This window comes from Cryptomeria japonica, chromosome 7 (genome assembly GCF_030272615.1).
Source record: "Cryptomeria japonica chromosome 7, Sugi_1.0, whole genome shotgun sequence".
NCBI classification, from domain to species: domain Eukaryota; kingdom Viridiplantae; phylum Streptophyta; class Pinopsida; order Cupressales; family Cupressaceae; genus Cryptomeria; species Cryptomeria japonica.
In genome coordinates, this window is record NC_081411.1 from 473,329,024 (window position 1) to 473,355,721 (window position 26,698).

Genomic DNA, 26,698 nt, shown 5'->3' on the forward strand with positions numbered 1-26,698 from the left:
GACAATAGATCACTTAGAGTAAATGATATTAAGGACATCAATGTGAGATTTGTAAGTATGGTGCTAGGATACAAGACCACACATACTAACAGGCTAAATTCTGTTTCTAGTCTCTGTATACACAGTACTTATGAGATGGTAAACAACAATGAAATGATTGATGTGTGTGAATGGTTAAAAGCTGAGCTTATTGACAATTTAAAAAAAGATTAAGGGAGACAAGAAGGGTACTTTCCACTTTGGAAACCTTTTGGTATGTTTAATGCTGTATTTCACTAAAGAGATCCTCAGTACAGGACCCAAAGACTTTGGCTATGATATAGTGGTAGGAAAACAACTACAGGAAGCTTTTACTGGCATGGGAATTGCTAAAGAAAACAACATAATAGATTACTTTAAAACTTTCCAAGCTAAGATGAGAGGTAGAGAAAGGTTACCATAGAGTGTAGTAGATAAATATGACAAAGAAAATTGTTTTGTTATCAAAAGAGATGGGACATGGATGAGAGTAGTACTCCCTAGGACTATTTGGGTCAGCAAGATGGGATATGAAGTAGATATTACTATTCTGGAGACATATGCCAAAGCTTAATTGGATGCACCAAGAGAACCATCAGAAAAGGTCTTTGGTATTGCTAAGACTATTGAGAGTGATATAAATTTGTTGAAGAAAAGAAAGAAAAGAGAAAAATACATTAGAGATGCTTCTAAGAAAGTAAAGGAAATCAAAGAAAATGTCATGAACATCAGTGGCATATCGGCTAGTGAGCTTGAAGGACTTCAACCTGAGGCACATATTTCACTGATTGACACATCTTCTGGAACTGACACTGAGAAGACAACAAAATTTAAAAGAGTTGAAAGGAGGAAGAGAAAACCTTCATTGGTACCCTCTCCTTCAGCTAAGAGAACAAGGACTTTGAGAAAGAAACAATAGGCAGTAAGGGGACATCCCAAGAAACTAACACCAAACAAGAAACAACAACCAATTACCCCTTCTTTGAATGATTTATAAAATGAAATAACTAATGACGACAATTTGGCTAATGTACACAAATTGTATAATACATTTAATGATTCTGACAGGGAAAGCATTGAGAACAGTATTATTTTACACTTGGACATATATAAGAAGGTTCAAATTGAAGTTGTGGATGACTTACCTAATGAACTTTATAGAAGATTGGAAGCAAAAAGGATAGCAATGATGAAATTAGACAAGAAACTAAAAATTGAAAAACTTCTAGTTGTACATCCTGTTAATTCCAAAGAATAAATTGATGAATTGATTTCTAAGGCTAATTGATTCGTTTTTGCCAGTGGGAACCGACAAGTAAGCTTAATGGCAGGAGGAGTGAAAGAGATTGCATATGAGACTGCAGATAATTGGGATATATTTTTTGTAGAAAAGGAAAAACAAGAGGAAATGAACCGACCTAAAAAGACATTCAAAGTGTATCAGAAGGACAAGGACAAGGGAAAAGGAAAAATTGGTGGAGTTCCAAACATCAAGATTACTGACAATCTACCGCCACGTTTGGATGCTGCACCGATACACTCCAATGATCCACCGGTTATTGACACTGAAGGTATTACACATGATGATACAAATCCTGAATCTGAGATACTCTTTACCATGAATGTGGATACTCAAGAAGTAAATATTGTTGTGGATAAGAATAATTCAGAGGTTAAGAAAAACAATATTGACAGTGGCAACATGGCAGAGAAACTGGTAGAAACTGTTGAAGTTGAGATCCCAACCCAAATAGAGAAACCGTCAGAAACTGAAAAACCTACTGAAGGTAAAGATGCTGGCACAGGGCCACTGGAGACTGAGATACCGACAGTAGAACTTTCAGAAAAACAAACTAAGATAGAGGTGCACACAGAGATAAAGAAACCGACAATCACTGAGGCATTAAAATAGTCTGAGAAACCTTTGCAGGTTGAGATGCAAACCCAGACTGATCCACCAGAGGAAAATGCAAGCAAAATGATTACACCTGATGGAAGCACACAGGTAATAAAGATAATTTGTCAGACATCTTGTTGGGTCTCAAATCAACAGATTGGATAGGTTCTAAGGAAATGCCAACTCCTATGATGAAACCCTCCAATTGACTTGGCCAACTTATAGAGTGAGCCTATTTGGTTACTAACTCTCTCACTTTAGGCTCTGCAGGACCTAGGTGGGTATACCTACTCACTAGTTGTTCCTTCAACTAATGCTTTTTATAGAAGATTTAGTGTCTTAATCTGATGTCTCCTAGTCTCAGAATGGCATAAGTTTCTTAAACAAACTAACTTCAGATGTGTGTATTGATCTATGTATATATGTTACACTTTGGCTAAATTACCTACTATACCTACTCTACTAATCCTAATGCTTAAAAGTAAAGGGTAACTGGTATGGTTAAAGGGTTTGTTTACAAATGATTAGTGCCTTTCCTCTTATTTGGGCTACAGAGTCTTATATTTCTTCAGGACTTATTGTGTAAACTTATGAGACATTTTTTAAACCCACCACCTCTCGATGAGTCTGTCAGTTACTGTTTCTTATGAGCTCTACTTCAATGTCTATATTATAAACTGCTTGAATGGATTTAACCCTAACTTTAAGAGACCATCCAAGGAAGAAATATAGGGAACAATTACAATTCACGAGTAAATCTTTTTGATCCAAATCTACAATATGAAACACAAAATTTTACTGGAAGAACACGAATAACCTTATCCACTTTTAGATAATATCATAAGCAACTACCTTCTAAAAATATGTTAACTCTCAACACATATGAGAAAGAAAATGCAACTGGTTATTTTTGATAAAAAGTTTTAAAGTACAAAATTGCCTCCACCTCTTCTCTCTCTATTCTTTTCTCTTTACATTTTACATCACACATATATATGTGTTTGAATGGTTTTCATACCCCTTTGGGTGAAAGACACCTCCCTTTTAAATAAAAATAATTCCAAATCCCGAAATTGCCTTAGTTTATGTAATTAATTATCACTTTACAAGTTGTTTAGGCATATTAGAGGTATTTTAAGGCTATTTTATGGGTATTTAATGGATAAATGGTCTTTAAATGATGTAAATACCCCCTTTGGTGCTTCACACTCCATTTTTTATGCCCATTATTGTGTTTATGTTATGGTTTCATATTGTGCAACAAATATAAAATATATTACTTGTACCTATTCAATATATATATATTTAGAATTTTTCATGCTCCTTGTCTTGGAATTTGGAATTCTAAAAATTGCAAATTTTAGGGTTCCAACACATCTGACACATCTACAGGTGAATTTAGACCTACCAATGTTATAGAGGTACTTTTGGATTCAATCAAGAAGATAACGGATTGCAATGCATTGGCCTACAAGGTAATTGATAACACTTTACCAGTTCTTAAATTGATTGCACCAAATTGTAACATAGATCATATTAAGGATTCTTTAGGTAAATTGGACACATTTCTCAAATTTATTGCTGAAAATGTAATAACTATTGACAAAGTGAATGAGGACACAATCAAGGAGAGAGTTGAAAAAGAGAAGAACAAATTCTTTGAAGACACCATAAAGAAGTGTACAGAACACTTGAATACATTATTATCGATAATTAACTCTCCAATTTTGGAGAACAAAGAGCTATATAGGGAACATGCAAAACTCACCTTTTGATAGTAGACATAGATAAGGAGATCAGTAAAACACATAAAGAAATTGATGACAAAGCTGATAACATAATTGGTTCATTTGGACATATATCAGTTTTTGAGCAGGAAATGACAGTATTTGAGGAGAAATTAGAGAAACTTGAGAAAGAGAAGGCAAGGATAAGGTCAAATGCTCAAGAACTTAAAAATAAACTTGGTCCTAAGTTGGACAATCTTATCTCTCAGAGAATTGAAATATCTAAGGCATTACTTCAAGGAGAATGATCACCAGAAGAACACATGCACTATCTCACCGACATGATCCAATAGACTGAGGCAACCTTGAATGACATCAAAACGTTTATGCAGAGTCTAAATCTAGTTTTGGCAGATATTTTTTAGATTGTAACCAACCGATTATAGACTTTGAGGTGAAATTTTTGCACTTGTTTGACTATTTTTGACAACCTTTGTCATTGATGTCAAAGTGGGAGTAGTGGAGAGAAAAATGCTTATTCAGAGGAGATCACTTGCTCAGTGGGAGCACATCTTTTTGGAAACTTATTGGACTTAAGTATTTGGAACAGTTTTTGGATTTTTCTCACGAGTGTTTCCATCAATGCCAAAGGGGGAGATTGTTGGCATTCTACACTCTTATGAGAATAGTTGATGTTGTCATTGATGGCAACCAACTGGCAATCATCTGGCAACCCACCGACAATTACTGGCACTGGTAATAGACTTCTACATACATCGACATCCACTTCACCGGTAGCGGCAACAATGCATACTGACACTCAAGCCGACATGGAATAAACTTTTGTTTATTGTTTTATAATGTAATTATCTCTTGTAAAAGCTGACATGGCATATTGTAAAAGACTCATATATGTATGAGATCTTATAGGTCATTTTGATATGAGAGGTAGAGGATAGATGATAAGTATAAGGCAATTTTGTATAAGGTGATATAGTTGACAACGAAGGTTTTGGTTATAGACTGAGCTTAAACCGGTACTGAACCTGGCATAGTTGATGCTGATTTGAATCAGTATATTGTATTGGATTTTGATAATCCATTTTGTAAGTCAGTGAGACTTCTATTTTATAGTTGAGCAGTGAGCTCTAGGCTGCTAGCCTTCCTGCTTGTGCAGGCCCCTCATTGTAAGTAATATTTATTCATTGGCCAGTGAGTGAATATTGTGGGTCACAAATCCTACCAAGGTTTTTCCCACACTGGGTTTCCTCGTTAAAATTATGTGTTATGGTGTGTTCTCTATGCTATCTCTATTATTCTTATTTGTTGCATTAATTCTTATTTACCGGTACATTGTTTTGGGATGCAAAGTTCTTAATAAGTATAAATATTCTGTTAACCGGTTAGACACTGATTCACCCCCCCTCTTAGTGTCTTTGGGACTGTCATTGATTCTAACAGGTTGCACAAGGCACTCATCTCTTAAAATCTTCCATTAAGATGCTAGATTATATGAGTGATGCCAAGTTTGAGTAAAATCAGACACTTGACATGTTATCATAGGACTTGCAATTAAAAAAGAATGTCCTTGATGCTTGGACAAGGTTAAGATATTTTAAGTTGAAAGTGCTGGTTGAAAATGGGGCAATCACCATGAGAAAGAAATATTTTGAATATCAGGAAGCCATGAAGCATAGAAAACAAGTTCTCAATGAATTGATTAAAGCTTTGTAGGAAGCTTTAGAACTAAGTATTACCAAAGTGATCGATATTTCTATCAAAGTTGGAGAAATTCCATGCAAATTACTTAATGAGAAGAGGAAAATGCTTCTCATGGATAGAATTATCTAGGATTTTAAATCACCAATCAAAATAGAGATAGAATGAAAAGATTTTTCAATATCTTCTATTGATAAGTTAGTAGATTTTCAAGTAACTTTGGATAACTTTAAAGTCCTTTTAAGTAAGAATAAAAAGGACTACATTAGCATAGAGGAATCCATAAAAATAGTTCATACTATTGGAAGGTTGGTGCCTTCATTCCCTTGGTTGTTCAACACTACCCTTAGGGATTCATGGCATGGCTTAATTACGTCATGTGATTTGTTTATCTCTAGTGTTTGTATTAGGTGTTAACAGGTTGATCTATTGGTACAATGACAAACCTTGGGATAACAGAAGATATTTCCAACTACACACCAAGACTTGATGATTTACAAGTGTGAGCCACTTTGCGAAGATATGAAGGTTTTCTAGAAAAGAATGCTGACGTTTAAGATGTGTCCTTGGACACTTAGTTTATTTTCCATTCTTTCTTTATGCAATTTGTAATTTGTTTATGAAATTTTACATGTATTTTGAAAGAATGTAATTAAATGTAAAAACAACACAAGTCCTAAATAAAATCAGATTATGCTATTGAATAAGTCAACTTCATTGTAACTTTCCTCTTTTTGCTCTAGGATTTTCTCTATATAAAGGAGGGAGATTGAAGCAGTCACCGGTTAGGAGGGACCTTAAAGAGATTAGTCCGGACCGGTTAGCAAGAGTAAACATAATGAAAACACAAAGACATGATGGAGGAAATGTAGAACATATTGAATTACAACATGAAAATTGATTACAACCAACCGGTAATAACCGGGTTATGGAAACCGGCTCACGGGCCTACTAAAACATGCTCAAAGTACAAAATAGGTCACAACCGAGACCTCAAATATTAAGATCTATCTACAATACTTAGTATCACTTCCTCATTACATTCTAATGCTTTATTACAATGATTTCTATGATCGCAGGGGATCCGATTGATCCAAAAAGGGATCAAAACCCAAAGAACAAGACCTAACATGTAAAACCAACAAGGTCAGCCTCCGCCAAATAAATTCCTCCAAAAAATCCAAAGGATAAAGAGTACATCATGAGAAAAGGTTTGTCACATGTCAAGGAACATCATAATCAATTCTTAGGGATCCGTAAGCTACAAAATAGATCTAGTAGATCATAATGCAAATAGGTCTAGGCAACCAGTAACAAGAAATTGTCTCGAAAACCGGGTAGCGATAACTTGCCAAAAAATGATCCAAATGCTTGACAATTTGGGAAAAAGGAAGATGATCAAATCTTCAAGAAAAATCCAACTCCATAGGATCCAGTGAACCAAATCTGGGAAACACAGAAAGAAATGCTGAAACTGTAAACAAAAAGAAAAAATAGAAAGGAAAATATTTTTGGTTGATGCAAGATTGCTATGAATTAGGGATGCTCCTGCATCAGACGTTCGGGGTTGTTGAAAAAGTGTCTCACTTTTTCGGGGTCAAAGAAAAACCAAGGTGGTCTACCTCTCCCTTATAAATGCAAGATGAATCTTCAACTGGTCTGTCCTTCCACTTCACAAGATACTCCTTATACTGATTGCTCTGCGTACTACGCCCAATCTTACTGTCCAAAATGTCTTCAATCTGAACCGGTTCCTTTTGAGGCAATTGTTTCTCCAAGTTTACAATAAAATACTCACTAAATTCTAGTTCATGATACTCATGAAGATCTGTAATGTTAAACATAGGTGAAATAATCAGACTATCCGATAACTCCACTTCATATGTATTCCTAGAACTGAACTTTCTCAAAATCCTGCAAGGTCCAAACTTTTTCATCTGCAATTTGTTATAAGTTCCAACCGAGAATATTTGCTTTCTTAGATACACCATCAATCCATTGCCAAATTCAAATTCCGTATGTCTCCTCTTCTCATCTTCCTTCTCCTTATACTTTCTATTCATGTCCTCCAAATGTTTCTTAACTTGAATATGTAAGTCCTTCATGTGATCAACAAGTTCTTCAACTTCTGAACTTCTCCGGTCTTCACTGCTAATATCTTTTAATTTTGATATACCTCCAGGATTCACTCTGGTAACAATCTCAAAAGGTGTTCTTCCAGTACTCTTGTTTACTGAATTGTTGTAGGAGGCAAACTCTGCTTGTGCAAGGATCAAACACCAACTTCTGATTTTATCTCCAACTAAACATCTCAACAAATTTCCCAAGCTCTAGCTAACTACTTCTATCCATCCATCAGTCTGTGGATGAAAAGTTAAATTGAATTTCAAATCTGTCTCCATCTTCTTCCTAAGTGTTCTCCAAAAATAGCCAACAAACTTAGTGTCTCTATCTGAAACTATGCTCTTAGGTAAAGCATGCAATCTCACTACTTCCTTGAAAAATAGGTCTGCTACATGTAATTCATTTGATGTCTTCTTACAAGGTATGAAATGAGCCATTTTTGATAATCATTCCCTCTCAGTGTTTTAGGCAATCCAAGTATGAAATCCATGCTTATATCCTCCCGAGGTCTTACCGGTACTGTCAAAGGTTTATACAATCCCACATTCTGAGTACTACCCTTTGCAACTTGACAAACTCTACAACTTTTAACATATTTCCTAACATCCTTATGAATCTAGGGCCAAAAGTACTTCTCACTCACCAATGCTACTATTTTGTCAATACCAAAATGTCAGGCTAATCCTCCACTGTGTTTCTCCTTTATCAGATTCTCCCTCATAGAACTCTTAGGTATGCACAACTGAACTCCTCTAAATAACATCCCATCCTGAATCAAGTAATCCAACCACTTGCTTCTATCTACCATAACCGGTTCTCTACATGCTCTCCAAGGTTCTGCAAAATCTGCATCATCATCATACAAAGTCTTCAATTCCTCAAATCCCAATACTGTCACTCTCATCTCTGTCAGCAAATTCCTTCTCCTACCTAATGCATCAACAACTTTGCTAGATTTCCCTCTTCTATGCTTCAATAAAAAGGTGTAACTCTGCAAAAAATCTACCCATCTCATATGTCTCTGATTCAACTTACTCCGACTGTTCAAATATTGCAAGGCTTGATTATCTGTATACACCACAAACTCCTTAGGCAATAGGTAATGTCTCAACTCCTTCAAGGTTTATACTATGGAATAAAACTCCTAATCATAAACTGAATATCTCCTCAAGGCATCATTCAATTTGTCACTAAAATAAGATACTACTCTCCCTTCCTGACTCAAGACTGCTCCTATTTCTGTTCCACTTGCATTACAATCCACTTGAAACTTTACTGAAATCTGATAAATCTAACACAGGCTGCTCAGTTACTTTCCTTTTCAACAACTCAAAAATTTTGTTTACTCTGGTGGTCCACTTGAATTCCTTCTAATCTCCCCTCATGGTCTCAGTCATAGGGTTACAAATTGAACTAAAATTTCTAATGAACTTTCGGTAGAAACTATCCAATACATGAAATGATCTTACCTCTTCAATGCTTTCTGGTGTAGGCCACTACACAATTGCTTTTACTTTCTTAGGGTCCATTTTCAAACCATCCTCAGATATCACAAATCCCAAATAGACTAAGTCATCCTTCATGAAAGTACACTTCTTAATATTTATCAACAACTTTTCTTCTTTCAACCTCTGCAAAACTTGTCTCAAATGCAACATGAATTTCTTAAGCTTACCCATGAATTTCTTCAATACCTCATTCATCAACCTCATGAAAGTACTCAGTGCATTAGTTAACCCAAAAGGCATTACCAACCATTCATATAGTCCTTCATTTGTCTTGAATGCTGTCTTCCACTCATCTCCTTCTTTGATCCTACTTTGATGATATCCACTCTTCAATTCTATCTTTGTAAAGTATTTGGCTCCGCTCAAACAATCCATTATGTCATCCATCCTAGGCAAAGGAAACTGGTATTTCACTGTTATTTTGTTTATAGCTCTAGAATCAGTGCACATTCTCCACTCTCCATTATTCTTAGGTTCTAGTACTGTTGGTACTTCACAAGGGGTCAAACTTTCTCTGATCAAACCTTTCTTCAACAACTCCTGCACTTGTCTATTCATCTCTTAATTCTCTGTCGGTGTCATTTGGTGTGCAACTTTGTTAGGTAAACTAGCTTTAGGAACCAAGTCCATGCAATGACTGATACTTCTTAGTGGTGGCAATCCACTAGACACATTATCTAAAATGATGTCTTCATATTCTATCAGCAAATCTTTTATCTCTTTCCATTGTTCCTCTTCACGCTCCAAATTCTCAATCTTCCTAGGAATTGAGGCAAAGCACACATTATCATGTCTCAATCCATCTAGGAATTTCCTTCCATCTACCAAACAGATTCTAGCATTCGTACAGATTTAACTCTTCAAAGGTTCCTCCAAGGGAAACAAGGTTTAATTCATCCCATTGGCCACAATAGTGTATGTATTCTTCCTCCCATGATGTATTGCCTATCTATCAAACTGCTAAGGTCTACCCACCAAAAGATGACAAATATCCATAGGCATAATATCACACAAGACTTCATCATGATAATTCCCAATTTTCAATTTCACCAAACAACTTTACAACACTTACTGAATACCTTACATCTGGTCTTGAACAAATTCTTCCTCTGCAAGGGCTCTTCATCTCTCCCGGTATAACATAAAGCTCTCCTCAGCATAAATAGTTCTCCATCTTCTAGTTTATTGTCTAATCTGGTGGGGTTTTCTTCCATCACTACTTCTCTTTCGGTATTATTTGTCTTCTTACACTCGAAAGCATTATTTACTTCTCCTCCATACTTAAAGAAAGTTCCTTTAAATGTTGTCTTGTCTTGTCTTCCTAAATTCTCATTCCGGTAGCCATCCAGTTCTAGTGCAGAGCACATTCCATTACACATCTATTTTCAAGCATATGGTGATGTCTATAGGTTCATTTATGATGTAATAATGGGTTGGATCAATGATTACCCTTGATGTAATTGAATGCCTATTTGTATGGTCAATAATCTCTTAGGTGAGCATATAAACCTAGAGGTCTATTAGGCCATGAAGGCTTGGAATTTGGATTTTCAATGTTAGTATGTCTAGGATGTTGTATTAGGTGTTTGGAGTCTAAATAATGACCTTGGATGTGTTTCCATAAGGTCTAGGTGGTTAATAACCGATGTTGTCCTAAGTTGCAAAATGTTGTATTTGTTGTCAAACAACTTTTCAAAGCTGCCGGTAGGATGCCAACTACTTCTCCAACGGTCCTAACTATTCAAAAGTTGGTTATGGACATTGGAAAAGGTTTATATATGTTTGGATAACCGTAGTAAAGAAGAGAGTTAATTTTTTTTTAAAGTTTGGTGGAGAAAGTGAATAGAACAAGTTTGATTTTGCCATACAGTGATATTTTCCGTACGATTCATACAGAGCGTGAGAGCCATTGATGAATTTTTGATCTAGTTAGAAAGAATCCTGAAACACCCTTCCAATGCATGTGGTCTGACCTCTTGAAGTAAATTTTAGTGGAAGTTATAAGCATTTATCTTTTGTAGGTTTGAAACCCTCCATTTTCAAGGGTTACAATGCAAATAAGACCCTAACTCGCAATATACTCATTGGGATCCAATGGCCATGGTTAGAATGCAAGTTAGTAGAGGGGCAAGGTTAGAGGAGTTGGTTGGTACATTACCACCAAGCCCTAGTCTAAACCGATTGAGGGTTTAGATTAGATTAGACGAGTTTCATTGAGCATACAATAAATAATGATGAGATGAGGAGTTGAATTGATGGAATTGGAGTATTTGAACATAGAAGAAACTTATTGAAGAGTTGGAACCTTCCAGTAAACCCATTCTCATATAACTCTGTTGTGAAATCAGTCTAACCTAATCAATTAGGCCTATGACCCAAGTAGGTGGTGAACAGTGTAGGAGTAGGGTGGAAATCCAATCTTTTGGAATCTGATAGTAATCCCCAAACGATGTCTGAAACTAAAATTTGTTTAGGGTGTTGTTTGGTGTTATTTGGAGAAAATTTCCAAAAGACAATGAAATAGGGCTACTAACCAGTAGACTAGTGCCGGTAAACCTGTGAAACCTATGCTGGTAGGCTTGTCTAGTCCTAAAAAGCCAATATTTGTGTTGTTGTTTAAAAATAACATTGTGGAAGATCTTGATAGGTCTTAGGAAGTGGGTAGAAGTGTTGTGCCATCCCTGGTAAGGGGTAAGAGTTTGATTTCACATTTGAGGTGTGAATCATAGCCGGGAGGGAGACTCAAGGTAAAGAAGACCAAGGTGTGTAGGTGGGTCTATCACCCTACTGCTGTCGATCTCTACATCAGGTTCTCTCCTCTAGTAGAAATTTCTATCATCTTTCGGTATGAATTACCTTCTTTTCTTACTTCCTTATCCTTGTTTTGATCTATACAGGTTCCTCTAGCTCCGGTATATCCTCTTCCTCCTTGAAATATTTCTCTAGAAAACCTTCCACCTCTGCCTCTCTGCCTTTGCTCATGTCTTTTGTTTAGCTTTTCTTCTGCCTTCAAGGCATATTGGTAAGCATCTTCAACACTCTGCAATTTGATCAAATTGAGTTCATCTTGTATAGACACCCAAAATCCATTCAAATATCTTGCAACTTGTTCAAATTCATCATCAATATGTCCGGATTTGATATTCAACTTGTAAAATGCTTCGGTGTACTCCTTCACACTAGATTCCTTCTGTCTCAAATTCTGCAACTTCTGGAACAAATTCACTTGATAATCAACTAGCATAAATTTTGATTTTAACTTAGCAATCATCAGATCCCATGTCTTGATCTTCTCTTTACCTCTTCTTTGTCTATCAACCTACAAATACTCCCACCAAAGTGATGCATGACCTTTCAACTGGGTACAAGCATATTTCACCTTCCTTTCTTCTGTAGTGTTTTCAAAATCAAAATATTTCTCCATCTCCAAGATCCAATCCATCAATTCATCTGAATCCAACTTTCCATCATATTCCAGTGGGGTAAAATGAGGTTTAGTATTCACTCTACTCAAAACCCTCAAAAGCCTTTCCTCATCTGGATCAACTGTTGATGGGTTTACTTGTTTTGCTAGGGCTTCTTCTCCTTCATCTTCACTTACATCTTCGATGTGTTGACCTCTTCTCTAGGTTGTCTCCATGGCTGCCAATTGAGCTGCTATTCCTCACAACATTTCCATCACAACTGGGTCTGCATTCCCACGCTCTCTACCATTCCTAGTTCCACTTCATGCCATCATTTACGCAAGTCTTCTACAACTGCAGGTCGGATCCATAGCCCACCACCCTACAACAAAATTCTTAGGACAAGGCAATCTATGGAATGAAAACTCACTCTGATGCCACTTAAAACAGTCACTAGTTAGGAGGGACCTCAAAGAGATTAGTCCAGATTGGTCAACAAGAGTAAACACAACAAAAAAACAAAGACATGATGGAGGCAATCCAGAACAGATTGAATTATAACATGAAAATTCATTACAACCAACCGATAATAACTGGGTTATGGCTCACAGGCTTGTTAAAACATGCTCAAAGTACAAAATAGGTCATAACCGGGACCTCAAATCTTAAGATCTATCTACAATGCTCAATATTAATTCCTTGTTACATTCTAATGCTCTAATACAATAATTTATACGATCCCAGGGGATCCAGTCGACCCAAAAAGGGATCAAAACTTGAAGAACAAGACTTAACATGTAAAACCAACAAGGTTGGCCTCCGCTAAAGAAATTCCTCTAGAAAATCCAAAGGATGAAGAGTAGAACATAGGAAAAGGTTGGCCACATGCCAAGGAATACCAAAATCAATGCTTAGGGCTTTGCAAGCTATGAAGGGGATCCAATAGATCACAAATGCAAATAGGTCCATGCAACCGATAACAAGAAACTATCAATCGGTAACAGGAAACTACCTTGGAAACCGGTAGCAATAACTTGCCAGAAAACAATCCAAATGCTCCTTGGTTTGGGAATAAGGAAGATGATCAAGTCTTCAAGAAAAATACAACTCCACAGGATCTAGTGAGCCAAATCTGGGACACGCAGAAAGAAATGTTGAAACTGCAAATAGAAAGAAAAAATAGAAAGGAAAATATTTTTGGTTGATGCAAGATTGCTATGAACCGGGGATGCTCCTACATTAGAGATCTATTGTAAATATTATCATTTAGCTTATGCAAGGAAACTCTGCCTAATTGAATTTTTTTTTGAAACTCTCTTTTTGAGGTGTAAATTAGGATTCAATCAATTAAAGAAGCAAGATTGCATACAATCTTTGTCTTGGTTCAAATTTTCATGTGGTGGGATTGATCTTACGTCTTTCCTATTACATTCTCTTATAAGTGATTGAATCATGGTGTAGTGTGGAATCATTTGAATAGGAGGTACTCTAAATTTGATTTTGTAGTCTTTGAGCTACATTATTATATTTGGAATTTATGTTTAAAGTATGAACATGGAGTAATTGAAGAATTTGAGCTGCATATTATTATCTACGTTTAGTTGATTGGACTGTGGCACGTGTTGGAGACTTTAGGCTGTACATATACTACATTTTTGCTCTTTCAATCTACATCAGAACTAATGGACTACTTTGTGTTTTCATAGGCTTCTCAGTTATCAAAACTTAATGGTATCTCTCTAATTATTGTTTCGTCTAATTAGAGTGCAAATCGATTATTATTGCTCCAACTGGTATTTTGAGGTTGATTACATGTTATAGTTATCACAAGATTTCAATTCAAATTTGTTGTAAAAGGAAAAAATCTATTCTTAAAAAAGAGAATAAGATGAGTGTGTATTGGTCTAAAATTAAGGTTTCCACAATCAGATATAGTAGAAACCACTAATTTTAGGCTTAGGGACCATTATATTAAAGAGGGGTAAACCCAATAGCTCTAGACACAAACCAACAAGGGTAGGGCTAAGATTTCTATTGGATTTACTGGATTTTAAATTGATTATCTTATTTTAAGTTGAATTCTGAAAATGCTAAAATTGGGGTTAATGTGCAAGAATTGAAGTAATTATCCACGAACAGTGAGCTATAGTTGTTAGACTGAGACACAAACATGGATTTGAGCAATGTAAGTGTATTTGGATCTATTCCCAAAAAGAGATCCTAAAATATTAGGACCGGTTCCTCCACACTTTTCACTATCCAAAGGGGAACTTGTTCATCTCTATAAATAAAGTTTATCTTGAAGATCGCAAATCCGTACCTACTTCCTACATATAGAAAAAAGGGGAAATAGGTTGGGAAAAGGGGTTCTCTTAAGTCAAAACCCGGTATAGGAAATAATCTTAAATGAAATATTGCAAATACTAAAATAAATAATGGAAAAATATACCTCAGGTCTATAATGACTGATAATGATGATTTACTTTTTGAATGTAATCACATATGTTGTATGAAATGGAATGAACATGACAAAACCCTAATCACACACACATGCTTGCATATGAATGGTGTAATCTTGCTCCACAATGGATGAATGAGGAATATGTAGCCTTAGAGATCTCTAAAAATGCTTGATGATGAATGCTTCAATGATTTAATGCTTGATTTCTTGGATATGGAGACTTAGAATGCTTGTTCGAAAGAAAATAGGTTGATCAAATGCTTTATATATGAGATCCTAGGTCAAATTTGTTGGATATTGTTGCTGCTAGGATAAGCCATTGTCATTAATGTCAATATATTCATGTATTCTAGTATTGCAAATAGCTGGTTTGGTTGTTTCAGTTGGTATGTTACATATGTGCTAGTACGGATTAGTGATTTTAGTAATGAAGTATCTTTAGTTGATTCAGTGTTGGTTTCAAAATGATATATGGTTATTTGATCGGATTACAGATTCTAGTACGAGGAATGGTTTTTTCAGTGTTCATTATTACAGTGTTCTGGTATTTGATCCATTGTGCTTTATAATGTTTGGGATGTTCATGTGTATCTTCAATTTAGATGGTTCATGATTTGGTGCTCCACAAGTTATCTTTCTAGTCCCAGTTGCTCCTGTTGAGTGTTCTTGAGTATCATTGTGTTGATCGATGAAGGTTTGATTAAGCGGTGTTGTTGCATCTATTGTAGATGGTTCTAACATTCTTGTTGGTGTTCCCTAATTGTTTCCTATTTGTTTTGCTGGTCCGCATTGATCATTGTGCGTGTTATTGAAGATCTTATGAGTTCTATGATGTTCTTCATGTTCTGTGACATTTTTTAGTGGTGTAGCATGTTGCAAATGATCTTGGCAAGATTTCTAGTGGTTTTGCATGTTCGTGGATTTGATTTGGGTCCATACTATTTCATCATGGCATTGTATTGGTCTAGTGGTTGATTTATGTATCGTGTGATATAATTTTGTAATTAGGTCTTAAGGGTTGAGCGAATGTTGAAGTCAAGTTTGAGGTTTTATATAAACATGTGTCTTATTCATGTGATTTAGATAAGGGTGTTGTGTCTTCATTATCAGAGACTGGTGTGAACAAGTGAATTCATCTTTCGATGAGAAGTGTAGAGTAGAGAGTGTTGCAGGGTAGACAAATGTGCTTAACTGGGACTATCAACAAACATTTAGAGATTCTATTCTTTTCGTTCATCTAATTCAGATTGTTGTCCGATCTTTGTAAGGTAGTGAGCCTTCCTCAGGGTTTTATCCCTTCTTGTTTTTCAGAAGTGATCTCTAGTAGTGTGCCTGAATGCATGGGCATTCCCCATTGCAATATTTTCACATACTACTATAGAGTATCATCTTATTGTAGGTAGGTTCCCACCATGGTTTTTCCACGTCAAAATATTGGTGTTATTATGTTTATCTTTGTTCTTGCTGCAATTAATCAAATTTGAAGTCGTGCATAAATTTTTTGATCTGGTGAAAACTAATTCACCCCCACCTCTCATTTGTCCTTCATTGTTGTTGCCAACAATTGGTATTAGAGCTAGATCCTCCAGAAGAAGCTTGACCACTTGAGGAGATTCAAGATAGCAGCCTATATTTTAAGGAAAGAGAGTCTGAGATTTGATGGAAGAAATTACACTATATGGAAGGACCAGATGGAGTGTTGTTTGAAGTGTCTTGGTGAAGATTACAAAGAATACTTGCAATGTTCCTCAAAATGGTTTGGTTATTGCAAATGAAACCAAGGATGCTAAACATAACATAAGAGCTAAAGAAGCATCATTAATTGCCCTAACTAATTCAGAAATGACTAACGTGATGGGATTGCAGACTCCACATGAGAACTAGGAAAAGTTAGAGACCTTGTACGAAGGAGATAAGCATGTCAAAGTTGCTAAATTGCAGAGTTTGAAAGGAAAATACGAGATTCTAAAAAATGGGAGAACATGAGAACATATCATCCTTTATGGCTAAAGTGAATGAACTTGTCATGAACATCAGATGTGCTGGTAGAACTCTTGAAGAAGATGAGAATGTTGCTAAAGTGCTAATATCCCTGCCTCTTTCTTACAAATCTAAAGTTGCTACTATTGATGAGATCCAGACTATGACCACTATGACAAGAGATATGTTGGTTGGTAAACTTGCTGCTTTTGAGTTGAGTGAATTTGGAGAATTACATGGTAAATCTGAGACTACATTTAAAGCCTCTATATCTGGGAAGAATAACTATGATGTGGGAGAAAGTTCATCTAGGGTTTCTAGATATGAGAAAGAAATGAGAGAGATGGAAGAACAAGAAAGAGAGTTGGAAGAGCTTGAAGAACTTATTGCTCAGAGATTGCCTAAGAGAGCTGGTAAGTATGATGGGAAGTTACCTTTGAAATGTTTCTCTTGTAATAAGATAGGACATGTTTCTTCTAGGTGTCCTGAAAGAATGTTAAAGTATGATAAGCATGATAAATTTGATAAGAATGATAGATATGAGAGGCATGATAAGTATGTGTTAGTGAATTGATTTTGCCTTTCTTTAAATTAATGAATTTCACACTCTGTCACCTTCCTTAAAAGACAAAAGTTCACTATACAGTTGGGTAAGTGTAACATATACTACTTCCCTCTGAATTTTTGATAGGTACAACTCCCTCCATTAGTTATTCAGGGAATAATCTAATTAATTTAAATTGGTATGCTTTTAACCTGAAAGCACGTAAGGCTACCTACTTCATTCTTAGATGAGAGGCTAATGATTTATACATATTTTAGAGAAAAAATATTCTTCAAAATGCTTCAACATAAGAAATGGAAATGATAAAAAAAAAGTCCGAATCACCAGTTCAACCATTCATAAATAAAAATAGATAAGAGAAATAAAATAGCTTTTCAAACCCATATCTTTTGAAACCTACAAGAAGGAGTCTCAGAATAATAATAATGTTCTGCACTGAAAAGGTGATCATTGTTGTTTGATTAGATAGAAGTCTTGCAAGGCATTATCTTTTTGTAACATTGGATAAAAATCATATATAGAGACCTCTCCTTCCCCTTCAGTGAGCTGCCTAGGTATCCCCACTATCTCCTTAACACAGGCTAGACAATATATCAGGTATGAGGACATGAAGAAATTTTGTTTAAATTGTTTGGCCATATTTAGCTGCTCCCTCATGGATTCAACAATCAACTCTGCCCAATCAAGGTATTGCTTTCCTTCTAATACCAGCTGCACATAGAAATAAATCCAGTCATCTAAACTGTAGGCTTCCGCCAAGCCTCTGACTTGGTGCAATAGTAACATGATGTCATGAGTGTGAGGAAGCATATAGTTCTTGTTGCAATTCTTGGGCAATCTTGAACCACCCCTTTGGGGAACCTTCAACCAATGTTTTGCTACATTATTCCAGTGCCCGACCCTATCAGAGTTGAACTCCGTGATGGATTGTATGGGAGAAAAATTCAAAAACTAGTAGTCGGGGAGTCTGAAAATAGAGGAAATTACCTCCCGATTAATGGCAAGGAGGGTTTCACCATTATCTCTCCTGATAGTCTCAGCAATTGGATCATACCTAGCGATACATTCTCTAACTAGTTCTTGGCAAGAAATAGCTAGGGGAAAGGCTGCCACCTCTATGAGACCACTACTTAGAATTTCCAGACCAAAAGAACTATCGATCCCCTTGAACAATCTTTCTTTTAAAGCTTCAAGATTTTCCCCTTTTAAATCTGTGTCACTGACTATAGGTTCTATACATGCAAGACTAAAAGCATTCCCAAAAAGGTGCAATGTGGATTTCATAACTCGTAAATGACCAACCTTATTTTCTCAACAAATTCTACTATGAGAGAGGAAATGCAGGTAAAAATCACTAGAGAGGGTAGAAAACAAACTCACCTTCATAGTTGAGAGCAATCTGGCGACTACTAGCAAACAAACCTTCTATCCAAGAAAAACAACTCCGCAGCAATGAAGAACAGATTTTCAGAGGATTAATTCCTTCATACCTTATAGAAAGAACAATGAGACATCCTTATTAAGTGCATTAATTCCAATCGTTAGTTTGAATGTGCTGAGCTTGTGGATTGGACATCGCACGCACGCATTGAATGCATGGTGACATTTTTGAAGTAACCACCAGTTCCCGAAATGATTACTTGCCTCGAAAACTTAAACAATCGACATCACCCAAGATATGGTTCACCCTTATTCATATTTCGCAATAAGTACACCATCATATCCTTTAGCCCATGGGACCCACCTGATTGAACATGCATGAACAAACTGAACAAACTTCACTGGGGTTCAAATAGTTCAAGACGTACACCGCGCCTAGGAAACTTCTCTTCTGAAAGGATTGACTATGTTAAGTGCTATTGACCTTTTGAACCATATTGAACATAATGAACACCCCTGAACCTTTTGAACTAGGTTCAAGGAGTTCACCGCCTGGAGAGAGATAATATAACATATCGCTGAACACGACCCGTAAAAGAACCATTACAAAAAACACTTTGAGCAAATGTTAGTATGAAAACCTCCTAGAAACCTATGAACCTGCGGAACCTAAATGAACCTCATGAACATACTTCAAAATGGTTCAATGAGTTCATAGGGTACAAAACTGATCATTAAACTTGGCATTTCCAATTTAAAAACAATCTATAAGTGGATTAAGGTTTTGGATAGAGGAATCCCAAGAAAAGCAAGGACTTCAAATAAAATTTAATAGGGTGATTTAATCCTATTATGAAGAATAAATGACATGGTAACATTGGCTCTAACTGGGGATTGTATTTTGTGAAGGAAAATGCAAAGAACTCTAAATCTCTGGTTTCGCATAACTAAAAATAGATAGGGGAACGAAAGAGAATGCACACCTAAACTACTATATACAAGGACTCTCAATCATGGATTTCACAGTTTGTAAAGTTTGAGATCTTACCCATTGTAGGTATAGGGCATAATCGTTCCCTCGGAATAGTTGAGTCTAAAAGCATTTTGCCTGACCACTTCATAGATCTTGAATGGGCCTTTCCACAATGAATCAAATTTACCGTGAGCACCCTTTGGTTCTTTCCTTTTATCCCATAATAGTACTTCATCTCCTTGAAGAAAACCTCTTGGCCGAGATCTGATGTCAAAGATCTTCTTCACTCTATTTTGATGCTCTGTGATTCTATCTACTAACATTTCTCTTTCTTCTTCCAGCTTTGTTAGATACATAATCCTCTTCTCTAGAGCCTTCTAAAAAAAGGAATCTTCGATTACTATTTGAAGTTTAGCCACTGACAATTCCAGGGGTAAAGAAAGTTTCGCATCAATCCCATACACAAGCTCAAAAGGTGCCATTCTGATGGCTCTTTTAGGCATAATTCTGTCTGCCCATAAGGCTTCATATACCTTCTTATGCCAATTTCGAGCATTTTCATCAACCAGCTTCCTCATAATCGCGACCAAGTTCTTGTTGCTTGATTTTTCCAATCCATTACCTTGTGGAAAGTAATTAGAGGAATGCGAGAGAGAGATTTGATGTTCATAGAAAAACATAGTTAGTTCTTCAGAGGAGAAGTACAATGCGTTATCTGCAACAATCTTCTGAGGGACTCCGGAACAGACCAGAATACAATCCTTGAGAAAGTTACACATGACCTCTGAATTTGCCTTTCTAGTGGGAATAGCCTCCACCCACTTAGTAAAATAACCCGTCATCATCAAAATGTACATGTGACCGACACTGGAATGAGGATTGATTGGACCGATGAAATCAATACCCCACTGTTTGAAAGGTTCATCTATTACCACAGGCCTTAAAGGCAGAGCAGCTAAATGTGGTTTCCCAGAGAAAAGTTGGCACTTTTCACACCCCTTAACATGAACATATGCATCCCAAAATATACTGGGCTAGTAAAAGCAATTTATTAGAATCTTAAAGGCGGTCATAGAAGATGAGAAATGCCCGCCGTAGGCTTCATTATGATAAACTTCCAGAAGCTTTTGCTGTTGAGGCTTATCAACACATCTTAGATAAGTACCGTCCAAACCCTTTTTGTACAACATCCTACTAGATAACATACTTAGCTTCCTTTAACTTGAGATTCCTTTTCTCCTTGGTGGACAAATGACTTGGGCAGCTGCCGTAAGTCAAATAGTAAGCTACATCAGAAAACCACGTATCTTGTAACCCAATAAAAAGGGTCAATGGTAATTCTTTTTCTGTTTCCATCCTATTTTCTGCTATTAGCTTGCATAAGCCTTGTCCTTTAGCCATCTTTGTAGGGCAAATGTCTAGATCATATTCCTGAATCTTCATTACCCATGTCCCTCTCTTATTGAGTCTGACTTCTTGCTGAGTTAAAATGCTTTTCATTACAAAATCTAGAACAAAAACCACAGAATGAGAGTGCAAAATGTAGTACTGAAATTTTTTCACAGCTTTAACCACAACAAAGGCCTGTTTCTCTGAGAGCAAATACTTAAGCTCATGCTTCTTGAGAGGAACACTCATGAATTCTATAGGCACTTCAATCCTAGATTCATCTACTTGTAACAACATTCCCGACATTGTATGTTCTGAGGCATAGCAGTATATAATGAAATCCTTTTTGAAATCAGGGTTGATAAGAGTGGGCGCGTTAGCAACTGAACCCTTGATTCTTTCAAAAGCTTCTTTGGCTTCTTCAGTCCATTTGAAAGGATGCCTTTCACTCAACAAGCTGATAATATATGCTTGGTAGTTTTTGCAAATTCAGGCACAAACCATCTTTGGAAATTCACCTGGCCAAAGAAAGACCTTACTCTGGTGCGGTTTGAAGGTAAGCTGAGATGTTGAATTACATTGACTCTGTTAGGGTTAATCTTGACACCTTCTTTTGAAACTATATGCCCTAGCAATTTGCCCTTAGTCACACATAAAACTGACTTCTTTGGGTTCAAGGAGATTACTTGCTCTCGACAACATTGCAGAATTACCCTCAGATCTTTGAGGTGATTCTTCCCCTCCTTAGAAAACACTGTCAGATAATCTAAGTAAACAACAATAATTCTATCATGAAAATCCTTAAAAGAAGAATCCATGGCCCTCTATAAAGTTGCTCCAACATTTATCAAACCAAATGGCATACGATTATATGCGAATGCTCCCCATGGAGTGATGAACGCTGTCTTATGTTGTTCACTCTTTGCGGCACAAATTTGATTGTAGCCAGAAAAATCATCTAACATTGACATCACTTCTAACCTAGATACTATTTATAAAATATGATCCATATTGGGTAAAGCATAGTTATCCTTAAGACTCACCTGATTCAGATTGTGAAAATCTATGCATATCTAAATTTCGCCATTCTTCTTTCTCATAGGAATGATATTGGCTACCTAGGTAGAGTGATGAATTGGATATATAATTCTAGCTTTAAGCATTTTATCTACCTCTTTAAAAATCGCATCAGCCATCATAGGATTGAAATTTCTCAATATTTGTCTAAAAGGAGAAACACCAGGTTTCAAAGGAATTTGATGTTGAAAATGCCCATTCCTAAACTCCTTCAAATATTCATAGGACCAAGCGAATACATAAATGTATTCCTTCAGTAACCCACTAAGTATTCGCTTTTCTTCAGAAGAGAAACATTTGCCAATAGTTACCATTTTAGGATTTGATTCATCACCAAGATTGATTTTTTCACAACTTTCTTTCCCACAATCCTTAAGAACTTTCTTGCCTACGTGCACATCATTTTGGGTGAAAAACCTCTCTAGGGTCACTAGCCCTTTCAGAATTTTGTTCCCTTTGAGCTGAATGAAATTCTTTTAGAATCAATTCCCAGATCTGGACTAAATTTCTTGCAACTATCTTTGGAACCTTTGAAGTATGCTTGGGAAAAAGAACGGGTGCACTCCAGAAAGTCTCTGATCTACGCATCTATATCAAAAACTTACCAATGGCTTACATTATCAGGAATGCTAGGCCTATAGATCATTTCAATCCTATAAGAATCATCCTTAAAGTCTGGGTGTGGTAACAAAAGAGAAGTTGAAATTGCCAATGAATCTGCCCTAGTGTTTTGATCCCTTGGTATAGCTTCAATTGAGAAAGCGTCAAAAAATTCTATCTCATCCCAAACCCTATTTTTGTAATGTTTCAATCTATCATTCTTAACTGAATAGACATTTCTTACCTACCTGACAATTAGCTCCACATCCCCTTTAACCTTGAGCAGTTTAATACCTTTACACTTGGCTTCATTTAATCCTAATAGTAATGCCTCATACTCTGCAGTGTTATTAGTATTCTTGAAATCCAACTTGAAAGAAAAGCGAAAAATGTTACCATCGGGGGACAACAAAACTACTCCTACTCTAGAGCCAGAGTTGGTGAAACTTCCATCAAATTCCATCTGCCAAAATTCACCATGCTCATCAACTACCTCTTAAAATTCTTTTTCATCAGGTGCAAGGATGAGGTAGTTTCCAAATTCACAGTCTTGAAAAAGAATTTGGGCTTCGGGATTATCAAAGGGAAAGACTGTGTATTTATTTTTTGGTTCATGTTCAAGCTTGATTTTCTATTTTCCAAGTGGAATGATAGCTTCTGACCAGTCCATCTTAATTTCACCTCCAAGCTCTTTACAGAAAGTTCTACTTAAGAGCATCCCATAACATGCAGGAATGTCAGCCACCAAAATAGTCAAATTTACTCTTTTATCAGGGCATGCGGCTAGCATTGCCTGAGCATCTTTTACCTATCCAATAAGAGGCACCTGCTTCCCATCCATTGAATAAAATCTCCCAAATGTCTTATTGAGTGTTATACCTAAAGACATAGCAACAGATGAAGGCATTATGTTATTTGATGCTCCTGAATCAATTATACAATTGCTGAGCTTCTGACCATTCAGGAGAAGGGATATGTAAAAAGGTTAGGGCTTCAGAACTTCTATGTCAGGTCTACCTTCGGCATTGTGGAAAGCACACAGATTAACTAAATCAGTGGAAGGGTGCTGAATAGATGCAAATTTCTCAGCAGTGAACAAATCACTATCACCCAAACATTTATGCACTGAGAACTCTGAAGAAGAATCTCCTTTCACATACTTGACTAGTTTGTCTAGCTCTTTCGGGTTCAGTTTCAAATATTCAGCAGTAGAAAGTTGAACAGTTGAAGCTTTACAAAATTCAATTATATCAAAGGAGGAAAAATAGGAAGAACCATTTTTACTTTCAAGACTTCTTTGTAAAATATTAACTACAGGAGTCTTAGTATGAGAGGAAAAATCATTACTTGTGAAGTCTTTCCTTTTGAAATTAGCTCCGGAAGAACTCACAAAAGGAGCAGGTTGAGAGGCACATTGATTTCTTGTAAGGATTGCACATGCATGATCTTCAAGGGTTGCCAAAATAATACCACCTCTTTCTAAATCTGACTCATATTCAAGGTAGAATGATCCAGAGTCGCCAGGTAACTCTTGAATTTTCTTTGCTTCAGTGAACTCACCTAGTTCATCCTTTGTGTTTTTCATTTGAACATACCTTATCATATCCGAACAAGAACTCCCATCGTGATTTTTAGTGAGGTGAAAAGAGCACATAGCACCCTTATCAGGAGGGGCCTCTATTTGCAATCTTTGCGGGGTAGCAGGCAATTGCAAAGATCATCCATAATTATATTGGTTTGGTTGTTTTCTACCTATATCTTGGTATGGTTGTGGATAGGAAAATCTAGGTTTTGGTATCTGCCTCTTCAAAGCAATCATGCCATTAAATAACCTTTGAACAACTAGGTCGGTTGAGGAGGTAGAAGCTTGAGGTTGACCTTGAGAAATTTGCACATCCTTTCTCCATTTCCCAACTATTATTAGGTCATCTTCGAGTTCTATAGCCTGATTTTGTGTAGTATCAAGATCGGTTGGCCTACTCCTTCTGAGATGGAAACCAATATCAGGAGGCATTAAGATTAAAAAGAAACATTGTTGATTGTCAGTAGTTGGTCTTTTCGCCTGAGGAATTTTATGGATAATCTTATTATACCTAGCTACATAGTCCCTCATTGGCTCATGAATTTCTTTTTTCATTTGTGTAAGTTGAGCCAATAATGAGTGTTCATCATCAACACTCTTGAACCATTTCTCAAAAGTGGTTTTCATTGTTTGCCAATCAGTTGTAGATCCTGATTGCAAATGACTAAACCAATCTGCTGCCCCCTCGATAAGAGTTTGAGCAAAAAGCCTAATAGCCACATCCTCATGCTGTACTGCCAGTATCCTAGTAGATGCATTAAAAGAATTCAAATGTTCCTCAACTGCAACTTTTCCATCACCATTAAACTTAGGTAAAACATCCTTTGCCCCTTTTGAAAGAGGATTATGTGCTCCAAGGGCAAGAGGTCCGACTGTAGCACCCCATGGTTGAGCCATAATGAAAACAAGGTAAATAGTGACAAGGGGAGGGGCTTGAACTCCAGTAAGCGTTAGTGCTTGCCAGTGGCTAGAAGATGAAGGTATAGAAGTGGTTCTAGTAGGAGAAGAAGGTCTGCTTTTAGTGTTTCTCTTGGGAGTGAAATTTGTGGCAAATGATAACCCTTGCAATTCTTCAAAATAACTATCAGTTACTCCCTCTCACCTTTGTGATCTGGTATAAGGACGAGAATCTAGGGTTGTCGTCCCTAGGGTTTCTAAGATCTTTTAAACAAATCTTTTAGAACTCGGCAATATTATTGAGTTATGGAAGTTGTCTCAGACAAAGTAAACCTAAGGATATTGTTGATTATGAGTTCAATTCTGACATGCTCGTAGCACACTGATCTATTGAATGTTTGACGTCTCCCCAGCAGAGTCGCCAAAAATCTGTTAGTGAATGGATTTTGTCTTTCATTAAATTAATGAGTTTCACACTCTGTCGCCTTCCTTAAAAGACAAAAGTTCACTATAGAGTTGGGTAAGTGTAACATATACTACTTCCCTCTGAATTTTTGATAGGTACAGCTTCCTCCATTAGTTATTCAGGGAGTAATCTAATTAATTTCAATTGGTATGCTTTTAACCTGAAAGCACGTAAGGCTACCTGCTTCATTCTTAGATGAGAGGCTAATGATTTATACATATTTCAGAGAAAAAATGTTCTTCAAAATGCTTCAACATAAGAAATGGAAATGATCGAAAAAAAGTTTGAACCACCAGTTCAACTGCTCATAAATAAAAACAGATAAGAGAAATAAAATAGCTTTTCAAACCCATATCTTTTGAAACCTATAGGAAGGAGTCTCAGAATAATAATAATGTTCTACACTAAAAAGGTGATCACTATTGTTTGATTAGATCAATATATGCAAAGATATATCACTACATGAATTCAAAACTCAAAGGTTTTCCTTCTCCCAAAAACAATGCGATCTTTTGTATATATATATATATCTCATGTAACAAAGACACAACAATACATTTATAAACCTTTTCAATTTCAGATTTCTAAAGTCTGATGACTTCCTTCAACAAAACAAAACTTCTAAAAATGAGCAAGAAAACTAAGTAAAATCACCAAAATTCTAACAAAAAACTAACCCCTATTCTATCTATCTTAATTTAATTTATAGTCTTTCGAACAGAGGAGGTCTCCCTGAAAACTCGACCTCCTCAAATCAGTTATGAAAACCAACAAAGTATATTTGGGATAGATGTCTCGAATTCATTTGCATAAATATGAAAAATACATAAAAATAGAGTTTCAATCAACGCGTCATGCTTCCTTTCCATCGCCATCTGCTCCTCCGCTTCTCTGGGCGTCGTGGATAGTTGCAAGTTCCTATATTATGGAT